The following is a 15,550-nucleotide window of genomic DNA, read 5'->3' as shown; positions in this document are numbered from 1 at the left end:
GGGGAGTAATGTAGCCATCCTTCAACTGCTCCTTCTGATGATAAGATAGACAGGGCTTCTTCATCCTGGCATAATCGGAACTAGTCACTTCACGTACTCCATATTATTCTTCAGAGGAAGATGATCCTGTTGTGCAAAGACAAGAGGACTACTAAATGCTAGCATCACTGTTTGCTCGAAAAAAGGAAAGGAATTATTTAAAACAACACAGATGAAGCACTTCTCAAGGACAATACCACTTTTTCATGACAACACCGGGAGTTGATTTTTGTTTTTCTTCCCCTTGTTCTTCTCCTTCATCACTTGGTTCAATAACAAACAAGCTTCACCTTCAATGTAAGATTTGGCATGTCAATTAGGGAGCACAAGTATAGTACTAAACTTAATTTTCTGATGAAAGTGGCAAAATACAGGCCAGCAGTTGTGAAATATCCTTATCTTACCTCAATGGGATATTACGGTGCACATACAGATTGGAAGTCTTGTCTCCATTTGTGCAGTTCACTAAAATCAAGCAACATTATCGTACAAGTAGCACAACATATGAATGCACACTGCATAATCATGTGAAAGAAGGTTAGTACTGACCTCCCATGATGCGGAATTCAAACAACTCACAAGAAGAAGATCTGAACCAAATTCGCCTTAACGGATAGGAAGTAAGATCTCCTCTTGTGCAGTTCCACTAAGATCAAGCAATCAAGCAACGTTGTCGGTGTGAAATTTTGGTTGAACTGCACAAAACACTCCTAAAACAAAAGTGTTTTGTGCAGTGCAACAAAAGGTCACAATGGCAACGAGGTGAAGCAGATAACCCTGTTTACACAGAGGTGCAAAGGAAACAACTAGTGGTCAATAACGGTGGATGACACAGAAGCCAACAAAAAGAAGCATCTACCTTATCTAAATGGGAAAGAAAGCAAGACAGTAGCATTTCTCAAACGGTGGCATTGATTAATATTAATAATAAAATTTGTTAAACATGTAATTTGCTTTTGAGTGTGGCATTGCATCAATTTTCCAGCGGCATTATTAGAGGGTGTTTGTTTACAGGGACATTTTGGTGTAGGGACTAAAAAAACTCCGTGTCAGTCCCATCTAAACCAAAGAGGAGGGACTTTTAGGGACTAGAAGTGGGCATTTGGGACTAAAGAAAGAAGACCCCGAGGGAGTCTTTTTGGGACTTTTTCCAATAGTTGCCCCTGCCACGCATCGCACCTTGTCTCTATTAGTTCATTACTAGGGGTAACATGGTCTTTTAGCATGTCATTTAATAACCTCTAGTCCATGTTTAGTTCCTGGAACCCAGCAGGTAGGGACTAGGGAGTTTTTAACCAAACAGGACCTTAGATTAACAACAGCTAATGAGTTGCACGGGACAGTGTATGCACTAGCACCATGTGCATCTACCGATGTACTGTGGTCATGCACAGTCTGTTGCAACAAAGAACAAGCAACCAAGGAGCATATTTGTGTTGGTCCCAGTTTTATTATCTTTAGACGCCTTTCCCTATGTGAGCGCAGAAAATCTAGTCCTGCTCAAACTCTACAGCCTTGTCCCTTCCTTTCCTTTTTGAACTAGTACTTTTGCCCCTTCCTTTCCTCTTTGAACCACGTCCTAGATTTATGCGATACAACTTTCCCCACTACTTTCCCCCATTCCTTTCCTCTTTGAACCACATTATAGATTAATGCTATACAACTTTACCCTTCATTTCCTCTTTGAACCACGTCCTAGATTCATGCTATATACAACTTTTCCCACTCCTTTCCTCTTTGAACCACGTCCTAGATTCATGGTATACATGCAGCTAGAGCAATGCATGTGGAGTAAGTAAATTATACCTTAAGGTTCTTGGGGCGTGGTTCGGTGGGCGACGGGACAACGACGAAGAAGAAGGGGTCGGAGGCCCTCCCGCGCCGCCGCTGGGTGGAAAGTGAATAGCTGCGCCAGTAGTCCCTCGCCGATGGCGACAACATTAAGCCTCCTTCCCTTCCCGGTGGACGGATCCTGCCGGCTCTTTGAGCAGCAGTGAGGGGAGAGAGAGGCCAATGAAGTCTTGTTTAGATCTGGAGAGGGCGAGAGAGTGTGATGAGAGCAACTACAAGCGCTGAGGCTCTAGCGGGAGAGGGCGAGAGAGTGAGCGAACAGGCTAACCAGCTACACAACCCTCCCGTTATATTCAACGAGAGGGAAATAACCTTTTATACATTCCTGCATTCGTGTGACAAGCATGCCGTGTTTTTGTGTGTGTGTGTGGGAGTCATTGGGATTCAATCATAATCGTGTCATGTGGCTTTGGTGGTAAGACTATCCACAATGGTGCAGAAATAATGCAACCTTAGTCATCTTACCTCTCTCCACGTAGTACGTTGGGTCCCACTAGTCAGAGGGTGAAACAAACAAATTAATAAGAAAAATTAAAAGCACCAGCGGTGTATCTTACCTCACACATCTCGCTACTGCTCGGGAACACTGTCCAATTGATCCCTCTGTCCGCTCACGTACTATTTTAAGTGAATCCTTATTATAACATGCACACAAATTTTGGCCACTTGTATTCGACTTAAGTCAGTGTGCCACCGTATCTCATATACTTACTACTCCCTCCGTCTAGGTGTAATAAGTCACGTTAGAAGGTGCAATGGGACCAAGGTGCGTGCGTGTGTGTGTGTGTGTGTGTTAGAGAGAGCAACAGATCGACCTACTCCTACAGAGAGATGTTGTGTAGTGTACGATTTTAGCCGCAAGAGTCGGTGCATCCTCTCGTTTCCGGGCGTGTCCGGTAGGGACATGCGGACAGCTGCCACGCCCGCTCCTGACCAGCTTGGCCCACCCAAAGACCCTCCATCGCCAGCGCGCGCTTCCCGCCCGAAACGGTCAGCGCCGCTCCAAAGAATCCGTGCCGCATTCATGCCCGGGCAGAGCGGACGCGACCTCTCACTGGCGCAAGAGTGATGGTTGCTTCGTCCGTCCAACTTACTGCTGGGTCTATGTGATTTGACGGCTCATTGGTCTTTATTACTGAGGTGGTAGGACTGCTGGATGTCCCATGCTTTCGGCAAAAGGAGGTATACTACTACTACTAGATTACAATTTTCTCCATTCTTACAGTGTAGGCGTGCAAGAGCAGTGAAAACACGTAGGCTCAGTGATTACATGGCCCACCTCACACTACTATCACCGTGCGACACCTAACTCTTTACATAGTACTCCCTCAGTTCCTAAATATTACTAGATGAGTCCCCGCGCGTTGGCGCGGAACAACGGTATATCTCTCTACGCAAAATTAACGATTTCATAGAACAAATATTATTTGAACTGCGCCTCTATCTTGATTTGGCAACAAAAACTAGAATGGTATAGACCATAAAGTGACCATGGTACATAGATATATGTTTGTTTCATGCTGTTATCCTGTCCACTTTACTACTGAACTCATTTACCAAAATGAGTTTCATATACAACATGGTAAACATGTGATGTGTCTGCTTATTTCTCTTTTATAATGCGGACAAAATATTGGAGAACAGTACCGCATTATCCAATGGTAAATGAAGTAATGCAGATAAGGTTCAAGATAGTGAGACATCCCTATTAATGTAACACCCTCGATGTGACTATAGCTCCCACGTGTCGAGGCACGACTTAGAGACATAATCACATTGAAGGCATATGTCGCAGGTTAGGCAATATTCACAACATCCCATGTAATATGATAATAAAAGGGGAGATAGCAATAGTTGGCTTACACTCGCCACGTCAATCAAGTACATAAATAACATTACATCATCCAAACACTCATGGCCCGACTACGGCGCCAAAAGAAAAGAGAACCCAACATGCGACAACGGTCCCGTTCACCCCCAACTGGGCACCACTACCGATCATCAGGAAAGGAAACATAGTAACGTTGAGAGTCTTCGTCGAACTCCCACTTGAGCTCATACGCGTCTCCTAGAGCGGAATCATCAGGCCCTGCATCTGGTGTAATAGTAATCTGTGAGCCACAGGGACTCAGCAATCTCGCACCCTCGCGATCAAGACTATTTAAGCTTATAGGTAAGGCAAAGTAAATATGAGTGGAGCTGCAGCAAGCGACTAGCAAGTATGGTGGCTAACTTATTCGCAAAAGAGAGCGAGAAGAGGAGGCAAAGCGCGAGCGAGAAACTAGAGAGCAACCTGCGCAAAACATTACTCCAACACCGTGTCCACTTCCCGGACTCCACCGAGAAGAGGCCATCATGGTAACACACTCAGTTAATTCATTTTAATTAATTAAGGTTCAAGTTATCTACAACCGGACATTAACAAATTCCCATCTGCCCATAACCGCGGGCACGGCTTTCAAAAGTTCAAAACCCTGCAGGGGAGTCCCAACTTAGCCCATGACAAGCTCTCACGGTCAACGAAGGAATAGACCTCCTCCCAAGATGTTCCAATCAGACTCGGTATCTCGGTAATTCAAGACACTTCGACAAGTTAAAACAAGACCAGCAACACCGTCCGAATGTGCCGACAAATCCCGATAGGAGCTGCACATATCTCTTTCTCAGGGCACACTCAGATTGTCTTAGGTACGGGTAGGCCAGCCCAGAGTTGCCCCTGGTGGCCACCGGCAGCTGACAGGTGGGCTAACACTCAGAGGAGCACTGGCCCGAGGGGTTAAAATAAGATGACCCTTGAGTCTGCAGAACCCAAGGGAAAGAAAAGGCTAGGTGGCAAATGGTAAAACCAAGGTTGGGCATTGCTGGAAAAGCTTTAATCAAGGCGAAATATCAAGGGGTTCCCATTATAACCCAACCGCGTAAGGAACGCAAAATCCGGGAACATAACACCAATATGACGGAAACTAGGGCGGCAAGAGTGGAACAAAACACTAGGAGAGAGGCCGAGCCTTCCACCCTTTACCAAGTATATAGATGCATTAAGATAACATAGCAATATAAAATTATCCCAACAAGTAAATAAATGTTCCAACAAGGAACGGCCTTCAATCTTCACCTGCAACTAGCAACGCTATAAGAGGGGCTGAGCAACGCGGTAACATAGCCAATCAACGGTTTGCTTGGACATGGTGGGTTAGATGTTTGACATGGCAATTTGGGAGGCTTGAAAGCAAGTGGTAGGCATCATAGCAATGGCATAGCAAAAGAGCGAGCAAACTAGCATAGCAAAGATAGTAGTGATTTCGAGGGTATGATCATCTTGCCTGCACAGTTGTCAGAGTTGACTGGATCCTCGAAAGCAAACTCAACAGGCTCCTCGTTAGTGAACTCGTCTCCCGGCTCTACCCAAACAAGACAAACAAGCAACAAGGATACAATCAACCACGTGCAAACTCAAACACCACGATGCAAAGATGATATGATATGCAGGATGCAATGCGGGATGCAAAATGCAAGATATGACAGGAAATGCATGAAACTGGCCTCAACTTGGAAAACCAAGTGTGCCAATGGAATTATGAGATGAAATCGCTTGAAAACGATATAAAGAACGCCAGAATCAGAGTTACTGTTTGGAAATGGCAAGCGATTCAAATATGACCCCGGTCTGCGATTTACAGCAAGTAGGCATCTAAATGTAATGAGATGAACATGCCACAGCACCCAAACATGACAACAAAATACATGGCAGGGATGCACACAAGATGCTTAACAAAAGTCTAGTACTGAGATATGGCCAATTAATCCATTAACAGGTTCAAACAAGCATGGCAAAAATGCATATGGCAAACAGATCTCAGACTTTAGTGAAATCAACACTTGTCTGGAATTTCAGATCAGGTAGCTCTCTTCGGAGCAACAAAACTACATGCTACAGGATCTGAACATGGCAAAGTAAAGCATGGCATGGAGATACTCAAAGAGATTAACAAAAGTCCCTTAGTGAACTTGAGCCAAAAGGGATCATAAAATACAATTGCAAGCACGTGAACATAGCAAAAACATAATCAGTTTTCATACTTAGTGAAAAACTGACACATGCTCAAGTAGTCATGTTTACGAGCTCGATGCACTCACTACGGTGCAAGTCATGGAAAGACAAGCATACACCCATAAAGAAGGAACAAAATTCAAGCTAGACATGGCAAGAACAATAGCATATCATGCACGGATCAACTATAACATCACCGGCAAAATTGCAAACAAGTTGACAATCTGCCCAGATTCACAAAGTAGCAAAATTAGAGCTCGATTGACTCAAGCTAGGGTGCCCCATAATTTCAAACAAAGCCATGTATGGATAGAGCACTACAATATTAACAAAACTCCCTTACTGATCATCCTCAAAAGAGGCACGGATCACTAGGAAACAACATGAACATATGGCATCATGAGATAAACAGCTGCAGGACTTAGTGAAATTACTAAGTCCCTGAAAACAGAATTAGCAAGTGCACCACTTTGCAAGCTTGCACAAGTCACCACACACATCACAAAAATACATGGGTTGCATCTCTGGAAAGATGACAAAACCCTTAATAAAACACATGTAGAGCACCAGGGCATAGCATGCACACATTAATCATGGAAAAAATGACAAAAGTGCTAAACGGAGTAACAGATCTGACAATTAACTCAAGTAGCCCTCTTCTAGTAGCATTTCGGGCATCAAGATGAACTCAAATGAAAATGATGCAATGGAATGAAATAATTTAATCTCTAAGATGAACATTTTGATATGCTATATGCATGAATCGGAGCTACGGATGCAAAGTTACGGAGCCGTGAACATGAGCACTTGAACTGAAATTTTCGAGACTTAGAGAAAAAAACGACCTAGGGTTTCACAGATCTGGGATCCGGGCACGGATTACGAAGTTCGCCGGAATCCTCGGAGCTCGCCGGAGAGGACCGGCCGGAGTAGAAGGAGGAGGGTCCCGAGGTCCTACCGGGCCGGATCTCGCCGGATCCGGTCACCGGCGAGTCGGGGGAGGCGCGGCGACGCCGGAGGAGGCGGCGGAGCCGGGTCGGGAGGTGCGGCGCGGCGGCCGGCGATGTGGTCCGCGGCGGCGTGGCGCGGTGACGGCGGGCGGCGGAGGCGAGGCGCAGGCGGCGGGGTCGGCCACGGGAGGCGCGGGCACGACGGGCGGCGGGGGCTAGCCGATGGGCTTCGGGGGCCCCGGCCGGGCCGAGCGGGCCGGCGGGACAGAGGCGGCGATGTGGGCGCGGTGCGGCCACGTGGCGGCGCGCGATTCGCGACGGCGGTGATGTCCGGCGCGTCCGGACACGTCCGGCGCGCGGGGAGACGAGGGGGGCTAGAGTTAGGGTAGAATGATCCGAAAACGGAGGGGATCTATTTATAGCCATAGAGGGAGCTAGGAGAGTCCAAATGAGGTGCGGTTTTCGGCCACGCGATCGTGATCGAACGCTCTAGATGATGGACAAGACTTAGGTGGGTTTTGGGCCAAATTGGAGGGGTGTTGGGCTGCAACACACACGGGGCCTTTTCGATCCCTCGGTTAACCGTTGGAGTATCAAACGAAGTCCAAATGATACGAAACTTGACAGGCGGTCTACCGGTAGTAAACCAAGGCCGCTTGGCAAGTCTCGGTCCAATCCAGAAATGTTTAATCCCCACACACGAAAGAAAGCTAGAAATGACCACCGGAGGAGAACGAAGCGCCAGAATGCAAAACGGACAACGGGGAAAATGCTCGAATGCATGAGACGAACACGTATGCAAATGCAATGCACATGATGACATGATATGAGATGCATGGCAACGATAACAACACACGGAGACAAAAACCCGAGCCCGAGGAAATAAATATAACTTAATGCCGGAAACGACAAGAGTTGGAGTACAAATTGGGAAAGTTACATCCGGGGTGTTACAATTAATCTCCAAGAAAGCTAATAAAAACTATCTTGACGACAGTGAGGGAACCCAAAAGTCCTGTCTTGATGTAGTGTTCGAGTTATTGGCCACTACTGCTGGCACAAGCTCTTCGAACTCGCTGCCTGAATCAGTTCGTCTTCTTGAGTCTCAACTTCAAGTTGAAAGACATCGATCAGATGTGCTGCGACAGGAAGCTGAAGGACTGAGGAAGTCCCTGCAGAATTCAGATGCATATTTTCTGGTGCAACAGCAAGCGCTGGAGGATTTAAGCGCCAAACAAGAGAAAGTTAATAAGCTTGCTAAGCATCTTGCCAGCATTACGGGTACCCAGGATATTGTTTCTTGAGATCTTCTGAAGTGGTTTCAGTTCTGGATTTGTTTTGCTGCGGCGTTTATTTGTGCTGGTCGCCAACTTTGACAACCGGTGTATATGATATGCTGCTTTGTTCCCTATATTTGCACTGGTGGCGAACTTTGATGCCCAGTGGTTGTAATATGTGTAATAGCCGTGATAGCCTAGCGTTAGTTGCTTGCTTATTTATTTCCTTGTTGTCTTGTTTATTTGTTTGCTTGTAGTCATTGCAGTTCTTTTTCCGCGGTTAGCTAGTGGCTGCAATAACCTATTTTTTAAAACTAGGCCACAATAACCATGGGCTAATATTACTGTAGTGACACTGGGCCTCCTACTGGCCGTAGAAATAGTGGGCCTTCTACGGGCCGTAGAAATAATGGGCCTTCTACGGGCCGTAGAAACAATGGGCCTTCTGCGGGCCATATTATCAATGGGCCTTATACAGGCTGTATAATCGATTGGCTAAACATGAGCCAAACAGACCGCATTATGGCCGTAAACGGGCTAGAGTTGGATGGCCGTAAACAGAAACCGACCCAATAGCTTAACGGCGTTCCGTTATGGTGGATGCCACGTGTCGGTCACCCTTGACGAAAGCACATCTGTGACGCGCGATTTATCGTCATGGAAGTGGACACTTCCGTGATGATAATTTTGGTAATGTCATGGAACACTTCTACGACAGCACAGGTATGACTATCTTGATTCTGTCATAAATTTGTCATGGATGTACATGCATGACAAAAAAACGACCTACTGTGACAAACATGTATCATCACGGAAGTGTATTTTTTTGTAGTGCTACCGGTGGTTCGTTGAAGTCCTTCTCAAGTTTACGCTATATCTCTCGTAATCCTTTCTACGAGAATAAGTAGTATGCCAAATCCGTTGCTTGTCATCAATTTAAATTGGTGAAGGATACGCAAAACGTAATTCTTATTATTGTTTCATCCAAATGATGGATTCATTCTTACGGAGTTTGTTCACGATGAGTAAATTCTCGGTTCAAGTGCTTCATACTTTTCCCGGAGTTCCAAGATCTCTCAACTATATCACCTCGAAGATTCATCTAAATCATTGCAAGGATTCACCTTGTGTTTTCAACTTCTCTTTCTTTCTATTATCCTTTTATTACCGGAGTTCTTCATGGAGGCTCTATATGATGGTTCATCAAGGATTATAATTCCTTCTTGAAGTGTTCATCGAGATTCTTTTCAGAGGATCTCTAGTATTCTTCATCTTGCATTTCAAAGTTCAATCCCTTCTCCCTTATCTTTTGAGGTGGTGTTATGTCATTCTTGATAATTTCCCTTCATGTTTCATGGTTCACAAGTTATCAAGAATGAGGTATTTTAAATCCATTAATCTCTTTGTTGGAGTTATCTTGTGTCATATTTCACCTTAAGCTTTCCCTAAGGATTGTTGCTATTTATGGTGCTTATAAATGACCCAAGTTCTTCATTTATCCTCTCGGTGAAATAAGTTTCTCATCTCCTTGTTCATATCAATCCAATCTATTGTTTTCGTTAGTGGCAGAATTTCACCTCATAATTTTGAGACGTTTTTCATAAGCCCACAACAACCTTATTCTTTTGCTGTTTATTTTTCAACAACTCCATTCAATACTTCTTTCTAAGGATGCCTTCAAATTCATTGGTGGTAGAAGTTATAATTTTCTTCTACTTTCTTTGTTCCTAACGATCTAACTTCTATTCATTTGTTCCGGAAGCATTGTGATGATGCTCTCTTCACACATTATCTCGAATTGTGAGGACCGTGTTCTTTCATTTGCTTATCCATTCAACCGGAGTGTCGTGTCCTCCATTCAAGTTCTCTCATCTTATCAAGTTTTGCCTACTTTCTCAGTCGGAGTGCTATCCAAATTATATCATTCTTATTCGTTCTCTATCTTGCTTTAACCGGAGTGGTTTCAATATCAATCTTGGCACCTAACATCAAGGTTTTTCGCAATGTTCCTTGTTCCTCTTTTCTAACGGAGTGTTTTCAACTTCGTTCATCTCCATTGCATTCTTCTTTCAATTTGTTAAACCTCTCAAGGTTCATGGTTTCACTCGTTTATCGAAGAAGCAACTTAGTTTTACCTCTTCTTTTCCTCCTCCGCTTCTCTCCGGTGCCATCCTTAGATCTCGGGTTGAGATCTCTTGTAAGTGGAGGAGAGTTGTGACGCCCCAAGACCGGCACTCCAGATGCCTTCCATGGATTCTGAGATTCGTCGTGTGTTTTTTTTGGTTCGTTGCATTCATCCTTGCATCATGTGCATTGCATCATGTCATCATGCAACCCGTTTTAAAAACTCAACCAAATAAACCGTATGGATCTTCGATCCATTTAAATCGAGGGATATTCACAATGGTGATTTCTCTTGAGAACATATACTCCCAATATTATTAGGGAGCTATAATAAATATTCTATTCTTATGGAATCAACCAAAACACACTTGCATCTTTCTCTTGCCACCAATCCCTCATCAAGTGCAACACCCCATCACTAGTTTCTTCCTTTCAATTCTCACCCATTTATTGCAAGTGGCATTCTCATCTTTCATAAAATATTCAACTTTTCCCTATAAATACTAGACCATGCCAAGACCACCTCCTCCAATTTTCAGGTCTTTTGGAAGTGTTTTGGTTGGGCTAAGGATTTATTCGAGTTTGAGTTATTTTCAAACTTGCATAAAATTGCAGCCTCTAAAAATTGCCAAGGCATTTTATTCAAATACTAGTTAAATCCAGGATCCCAGGGACATTTTTTATATCTTCCATATTATTCCCAAGCCCCAGATTCTTTTCTCTTTGATCCTGTCATTTTTTTTCTTAAAAAACCTAACAGAGGAGGGAAGGACTGGGCAGAGCCCATTTACCTGGGCCGCGCCCTAGGCCACCTGCAATCCAGCAGACCTGCAGCCAGGCCTCCCTAGGCCCAACATCCCCTAAGGCCCACCTAACCCTCTAACCTAGCCCGACCGGTCCTCATCTCTCTCTCTCTCTCCCTCATCTCCTCCCTCGCGCAGTCCTCCAACGCCGCCAGGAGAGGATCCCGATCCCCATCTCCCTCCAGCGCTCCCTCAATCCCCATCTCTCCCTCCTCTCGCTCTTCCTCACGCCCGAACCCCATGGCCCGACGCCCGCAGCTCCTTCCCGCTGGCCACCTCCGCCCCGTCATGCCCGCGCCCTTGCCGGCCCTCCTCCGCCTCGCCACGTTTCACGGCCAGCCCTTGCGAGCGGAGCGCCGCCAGGCTCCCGCTCGGCCTCCTTCGCCGTCTCGCCGCTCGAGCTCGAGGGCCCCGTGTCTTCGGCCTCGTCCCCGCCTCCATGGCCGCCGCGACCCCGCCTCGCCGCCTGACGACCGGTGCTGCCGTTGGCGCCCATGGGGCCATCACCATGCCCTGCCTCCTCTCCTTCGCGTCCGCCCCGCTCGAGCTTCTGTGCCAGAGCTCTTCTTCTCCCGTGTGCCATCGTTGACCAAGAGCAGCGTGCCACTTCACGACGTACCTTCTGTTCCTCCGCATGGCTGCCGAGCCTGCCTCCGTCGTCGTGCCTTTCTCCAGCACCACCCAAGCTCCTCGCCTCCCCGAACTGTACTGGCCCGGACCCGGCCATCTTCAACACCCCATCGCCTCCTCTCTGCTGCCTGTCCATCTGCAGCCATAGTTCGGCAGTAGCTCCACGAACACCTCCACCGGTGCCTCCTTGGACCTCCTCGAGTTTGGCCACACCAGGACCCGCAGGGCCGAGAAACGCAAGTACCACCAAGTTCCCAATGGATGCGCCAAGTCCCCGGCAAGACCCGTTTTCGTCAAGTTCGACTACACGGCTATGACCTCGTAGTTGGACCACAAGCGCCAAGTACCCCACCGGCAAGACCACACGGACGCTCGAACGACTACAGAGTGAAATATCAAGTACCTCGTCGATACGTGTACGACTACCATTGCCAAAGACCGCGAGTACAACTACTTTCATAGCGCGCCGTGTACGACTACCGTCGCTTGGGTTCGACAAGGCACCGAGTACCACTATGTTTGCCATGTACATCATACACCAAGACCGGACCGACAAGTACCCCGAGAATGTCTGTACCGCTACCGTCGACGTGCTTTTTGTCAAGTCCCACTACCGATGACCCCAAAACGACTACGAAACGTGAATGCCTACTTCCCACGATGAACTCGAACCGCTCTAGAAATGCTTGCTTCGAAGGTATAACCGCCGAGACGACCTCCCGAGAATGAACGCATGTTGTATGAAATGCACCCTTGTTTGCCTCGAGTTCGAACCGTCGGTGCACGTCGCCCCTTTTTGCCTTGCCACCGACATGTGGGAACCCCGTAACCGGGAGCACCCCATCGTTCATCGCATGACACGCCCCCGTCGCGCTTTCTATTGCACTGGCATCTCAATCGAGTGACCGGAACCGGAATGTTGCCGTGGCACCATTTCCGTTGTCGTTGCCATGGCACCCCTTCCGTTTACTCCACGATGACAAATGCTTCATAACATGCTCATGTCAACATTTTCATAAAATTGCATAAAACTTGCAAATGTCATCCGCATCATGATAGCAACATTTAAAATGTTTAATATTGTCGTTTGCATTAAATTGCTATGCATATGGGGATTTTCTGGAATTATTGTTTGATGTTTCCGGCCTCATTTAAACTTTCCTAGATAGGTAGTTTTATTATGTTTCACCTTTTGCCATGTTGAATAACATTTAATATTGTTGGGTACGTAAACGAGAGTGAACTAAATAAATGTATGTGGTGTTCCGTCAATATGCAACTCGTTGCATATTGAGCTCCACTTAACTTGTAGTATTGTTTGTTGCACTTTGCCTTGCCATGCCATGCCTCTTTAACCGGACATGCATCATACTTGCTTGTGCATCATGCCATGTTTATGCTTGTTGGTTTACTATGTTGCTTGCTTCTTTCCGGGTTGTTTCTCTCATTAGTTTCGGTTTCGTTCCAGAGTTAAGAGGATTCGTTTGACCATGTTGGTTTGTCTTCTTCATGGACTCGTTCTTCTTCCTTGCGGGATCTCAGGCAAGATGATCATACCCTTGAAATCACTTCTATCTTTGCTTGCTAGTTGTTCGTTCAATCGCTATGTCATGCTACCTACCACTTTTTATATCATGCCTCCCATATTGCCATGTCAAGCCTCTAACCCTCCTTCCTAGCAAACGTTGTTTGGCTAAGTTACCGCTTTTGCTCAGCCCCTCTTATAGTGTTGTTAGTTGCAGGTGAATTGAAGTTTGTTCCATGTTGGAACATGGATATGTTGGGATATCACAATATCTCTTATTTAATTTAATGCCTCCATATACTTGGTAAAGGGTGGAAGGCTCGACCTTATGCCTGGTGTTTTGTTCCACTCTTGCCGCCCTAGTTTCTGTCGTACCAGTGTTATGTTCCTTGATTTTGCGTTCCTTACTCGGTTGGGTGTTATGGGAACCCCTTGACAATTCGCTTTGAATAAAACTCCTCTAGCAAGGCCCAACCTTGGTTTTACCATTTTCCTAACAACATATAACCTTCCCTTGGGTTCTGCAGACCCGAGGGTCATCTTTATTTTAACCCCCAGGCCAGTGCTTCTCTAAGTATTCGTCCGAACCGAGCCGCCTGCGGGGCCACCTCGAGGAAAAAACGAGGCCTAGTTTTACTCGTAGCATGTCTCATTCGGTGTTTCCCTGAGAACGAGATACATGCGACTCCTATCGGGATTGTTGGCACATCGGGTGGCTTTGCTGGTCTTGTTTTACCACTGTCTAAATGTCTTGTAACCGGGATTCCGAGACTGATCGGGTATTTCCGGGAGAAGGAATATCCTTCGTTGACTATGAGGGGTTGTGATAGGCTATTTGTTAATATCCGATTGTAGAGAACTTGACACTTAAGTTAATGAAAATGCATCAACCGCATGTGTAGCCGTGATGGTCTCTTTCCGACGGAGTCCGGGAAGTGAACACAGTTCTTGTGTTATGTTTGAACATAAGTAGTTTCAGGATCACTTCTAGCTTCTCGACCGTTGCATTGCTTCTCTTCTCGCTCTTCTTTGCGTATGTTAACCACCATACTTGCTTAGTGCTTGCTGCAGCTCCACTTCATTACCCTATCCTACGCATAAGCTTAAATAGTCTTGATCTCGCGGGTGTGAGATTGCTGAGTCCTCGTGACCCATGGATACTTCCAAACAGTTGCAGGTGCCGATGATACCAGTGCATGTGGCGCAACCGAGCTCAAGTGGGAGCTCGATGAAGATGTTGGTCGTTGTTATGTGTGTTTTCCGGATGATCAGTAGTGGAGCCCAGTTGGGACGATCGGGGATCTAGCATTTGGGGTTGTCTTCTTTTATTTTGGTTTGATAGTCGGACCTTTGACTATACTCTGGATGATGTATGTTTAACTTGTTATTTGTTTGAAGTGGCGATTGTAAGCCAACTCTTTATCCCTTTCTTATTTAGTATATGGGATTGTGTGAATATGAACCCACTTGCGACTAAACCACCATGCGGTTATGCCTCTAAGTCATGCCTCGGCACGTGGGAGATATAGCCGCATCGTGGGTGTTACAGCAGGCCAGGGAGTGGCATGTGCCCCCCTAGCCCAAACCAAATTGGACTAGGGTTGGGGCGGCCGCCCCCCTTTCCTTCTCTTCTCCTTGTGGGAATAGGAAAGGGGGGATCCTACTTGGAGTAGGACTCCCCCTGGGCGCGCCACCCCTTGGCCGGCCTCCTCCTCCCTCCCCCTTTATATACGTGGGAGGGGGCACCCCATAGACACACAAGTTGATCTTTTAGCCATGTGTGGTGCCCCCCCTCCACAGTTACACACCTCAGTTATATCGTTGTAGTGCTTAGGCGAAGCCCTGCGTCGGTAACTTCATCATCACCGTCACCACACCGTCGTGCTGACGAAACTCTCCCTCGGCCTCAGCTGGATCAAGAGTACGAGGGACATCACTGAGCTGAACATGTGCTGATCACGGAGGTGCCGTGCATTCGATACTTGGATCGGTTGGATCCCGAAGACGTTTGACTACATCAACCGCGTTATTAAACGCTTCCGCTTTCGGTCTACGAGGCTACGTAGACACACTCTCCCCTCTCGTTGCTATGCATCTCCTAGATAGATTTTGCGTGATCGTAGGCAATTTTTTTGAAATACTACGTTCCCCAACAGTGGTATTAGAGCCAGGTCTATGCGCAGATGTTATATGCACGAGTAGAACGCAAAGAGTTGTGGGCGATAATATTCATACTGCTTACCAGCATGTCATACTTTGATTCGGCGGTATTATTGGATGAAGCGGCCCAGAATGACATT

The sequence above is a fragment of the Triticum urartu genome, chromosome 7 (genome assembly GCF_003073215.2).
Source record: "Triticum urartu cultivar G1812 chromosome 7, Tu2.1, whole genome shotgun sequence".
NCBI classification, from domain to species: domain Eukaryota; kingdom Viridiplantae; phylum Streptophyta; class Magnoliopsida; order Poales; family Poaceae; genus Triticum; species Triticum urartu.
The sequence above is the reverse complement of the archived record's forward strand: the minus strand, read 5'-3'. Positions refer to the sequence as shown.